The sequence below is a fragment of the Aquarana catesbeiana genome, linkage group LG01 (assembly GCF_042186555.1).
Source record: "Aquarana catesbeiana isolate 2022-GZ linkage group LG01, ASM4218655v1, whole genome shotgun sequence".
Lineage (NCBI taxonomy): Eukaryota > Metazoa > Chordata > Amphibia > Anura > Ranidae > Aquarana > Aquarana catesbeiana.
The window spans coordinates 46,812,394-46,816,533 of NC_133324.1; positions in this window are offsets into that span (position 1 = coordinate 46,812,394).

The window sequence follows — 4,140 nt, forward strand, 5'->3', positions numbered from 1 at the left end:
GTTCACACCATCGCCGCATGCGGCTTCCAGCAGGGGTCCATCTGATGCAGGTCCGATTTCAGCCCGAATTTTTGGATGAATTCGGACCTGAAACGGACCAAAAGACGCACAGAGCTCCTGTGCAAATTCGCACCAGAGCCGCAGAGGAGATATGTGAACCGGCTCCATAGAAAGCCGGTCAAAATCTTCTGCTATTGCGAATTGGATGCGGGGAACCCGCATCCAATTCGCAATGGTGTGACCCCAGCCTTAGGGCCAGTTCACACTAGATGCAGTTCTGCGCGCTTTTTTTTCTGCACTAAAAATGCATGCACAGTGTTTTCCATGTATTCCAATGGCTCTAGTTCACACCAATGTAGTCAGTTCCAGTCAGTTTTTGCACCGGAAACTGACTGGAACTGACTGCACTGGTGTGAACTAGAGCCATTGGAATACATAGAAAACGCTGTGCATGCATTTTTAGTGCAGAAAAAAAGCGCACGGAACTGCATCTGGTGTGAACTAGCACTTATGCTGCTTTCACACTGGAGCGGGCAGGTGTTAACGTTAAAACGGCGCTAGTTTTAGCGGCGCTTTACCGTCATTTTAGCGGCGCTATTCGGCCACTAGCGGGGAGCTTTAAATCCTGCTAGCGGCCAATAAAGGGGTTAAATGCCCCATGTAGCGCCGCCGCCGAAGCGCTTTGCAAGCGCTTAAGCAGCAGTGCCCATTTATTTCAATGGGCAGAAGCGGTGGAGGAGCGGTCGGTGTATACACCACTCCTTCACCACTCCAAATGCTGTTTGCAGGAGTTTTTTTTTACGTCCTGCCAGCGCATCACCTCAGAGACTGCAGGGGAGGTGTTTTTCAGGCGCTTTACAGGCTCTATTTTTTAGCAGGAAAACGCCTGAAAAACGCCCCAGTTTGAAAGGGGTCTTAAGGTGTTTTTAGGGAAGTGTTGCTAGGACGAGGTGTCTATTGTCATGCAGGAAAACGCACCAAAAATGCATGTACATGCATTTTTTTTTTATGCAGTTTCATTAATGTCTTGAATCAAAAACGCACTGTACTGCATGTAAAAAAGTCCCTGCTCCTTTCCAAAAAAAAAAAAAAACAGATTGCAGGAAACTGCATAGGTGTGAACAGGACTTATAGGAAATAAGGCTAAATGAATTATAGTGCGTTTCTGTGTATCTGTAAAAGCACTAAAAAATGCATAGATGTGAATGTAGCCTTCAACCACGGCGCATTGCGACATGCAGTCAGGTGCAGTGCATTGCGTAAGGGCTCGTTCACCTGCATTTTTTTTTTTGCAATGGGTAAATGCAAGTCACATAGAAAACCATTATTTTCTCAGCGTCCTGTTCACATTACATATGTGACGTGGCGCAAATCGCAAAAACGCAGCACGCCTCACATTTTCCTGCACCGCAATGAATGGTACTTCGTGTCACCGCACAGCAGCGCAACACACGCAATGACACGAATCAAGCGTCACTAGGGGATGATTCAAATAAAGTTGAGGAAATAAATAAAACACTGAAACGCACATCGCACTGCTCCCTACTGGTAAACGCTGCATTTTACCGTTTGCTAAAATGCAGCGTATTTCTCTCCGCGTCAGAAAAGCGATTGATTTTGTGTGCATTCCCGACACATAAATATGAACCCAAATCATGTGTCTTATGTTCCATGAGGCAGCACAAGGGACTTATTGATTGTGTCTGTGGGGGGGTGTGAAAGCCCCCGTTCACATTGAAGCGATTTGTCATGCGATTTGACTCGCATGATAAGTCACAGCCTGTTGCTGGCAATGGCACTGTTCCCATTGGTGCGATGCTGAATTTCGCCACGCCGTACCGATTTGCAAAAGTAGTTCCTGCACTATGGCATGAAAAAGTAAGGCGCTAATTCATAACCAAACAAAAGTTCACGTCATACTTTTTCATTTGCCATGTGATTTTATTTAGTGTAGGTTCAAACTGACAGCGGGAATGAAATTGTGCGAGTTCGATTGAACTCGCACGATTTCATTCCGATATGGCAGTCCCGACTTCAGGGGCGATTTCAGAGACATCTGTGTGGGTTGCTGCACAGATGTCTATGGAAATCGCAACCCGAAGTTGCGAAAAGTAGCACAGAAACTACTTTTGGAATCGGATGGTACCGTTGCCAGCAATTTCCGCCGGTTTGGCAAAAATCCGACCGTGTGTACGCGGCATTAGGCTGCATTCACACCTGCGTGTTTCCTAGATGGTGAGGAGGCGTTGTATCCACATTGGATCCAGTTTGGATCACTCTTCAGAGAGCATTTGAAAGGTGGTGAGGAGGCGTTGTATCCATCTTGGATCCACGCTTGGATCACTCTTCAGAGAGCAATTTAAAAGGTGGTGAGGAGGCGTATTCACATTGGATCCACATTCGGATCACTCTTCAGAGAGCATTTGAAAGACGGTGAGGAGGCATTGTATCCACATAGGATCCACATTTGGATCACTCTTCAGAGAGCATTTAAAAGGTGGTGAGGAGGCGTTGTATCCACATTGGATCCACGTTTGGATCGCTCTTCAGAGAGCATTTGAAAGGCGGTGAGGAGGCGTTGTATCCACATTGGATCCACGCTTGGATCACTCTTCAGAGAGCATTTGAAAGGCGGTGAGGAGGCGTTGTATCCACATAGAATCCACATTTGGATCACTTTTCAGAGAGCATTTGAAAGGCGGTGAGGAGGCGTTGTATCCACATTGGATCCACGTTTGGATCGCTCTTCAGAGAGCATTTGAAAGGCGGTGAGGAGGCGTTGTATCCACATTGGATCCACGCTTGGATCACTCTTCAGAGAGCATTTGAAAGGCGGTGAGGAGGCGTTGTATCCACATTGGATCCACGCTTGGATCACTCTTCAGAGAGCATTTGAAAGGCGGTGAGGAGGCGTTGTATCCACATAGGATCCACATTTGGATCACTCTTCAGAGAGCATTTGAAAGGCGGTGAGGAGGCGTTGTATCCATATTAGATTCACGTTTGGATCGCTCTTCAGAGAGCATTTGAAAGGCGCAGCTTTAAAACCCAGAATCTACACACTAGCGTGCCACAACTGCATTTATTGAAGGTTGCGGGGTGTTGCAGAGCCACCCCGTTCACTTAAAAAGAGACGGGGGGGGTATATTTCCTGCTGCAGCCAAAGGGGAGTGGTAAAAACATGACTCACCCGCAGGTTGTACAACCCCTTACCCACTAGTATGAAATGAGCCCTACCAGGTCTTGTCCAGACTGTGATTGGAAAAAAAACAGCACAGTGATAACTCCTCTCTCTGTCACTCTGCTTTCTCCTCCTATCAGCATGCTCCTTGTTGGCACATGAGCCCTGCAGCACAACTAATTGGCTCCTGGTGCTTCCTCTCCCAGTTTGAGCTCCACTGTACAACCCCTTCACTGCCAGTGTCATTTATACAGTAATCAGTGCATTTTTATATGACTGATCGCTGTGTAAATGTCAATGGTCCCCAAAATAGCGTCAAAAGTGTCCGATCTGTCCGCCATAATGTCGCAGTCCCGCTAATAATCGCAGGGCGCCCGCCCATTCCTAGTACAAAAAAAATGCCATAAATCTATCCTCTATTTTGTAGATTGTATAACTTTTGCGCAAATCAATATACGCTTATTGCAATTTTTTTTTACCAAAAATATGTAAAAGAATACATGTCGGCCTAAACTTTTTTTGGATATTTATTATAGCAAAAAGTAAAAAAATATAGTTTTTTTTGTCGCCCTTTTTTTGTTTATAGCGCAAAAAAAAAAAAAACGCAGAGGTGATCAAATACCACCAAAAGAAATCTCTATTTGTGGGAAAAAAAGGACGTCAATTTTGTTTGGGTACAGCGTCGCACGACAGCGCCATTGCCAGTTGAAGCGACGCAGTGCCATATCGCAAAAAAATGGCTGGTCATTAAGGGGGTAAATCCGTCCGGGGCTGAAGTGGTTAAAGTACGTTGTATAACTAAAGGCAAAACTTTATTTGCATTGAATAGAGTGGAGAGGAATTAGAACCCCTGGCAGGTTTTCTGTGCCCGCGTTAGGGAGATTCATCCTCTCTACAGTATTTGTTCTGTTTACCATTATCACCCCAGAGTGAAAGAAAAGCCCATATTTAGGGTTGTC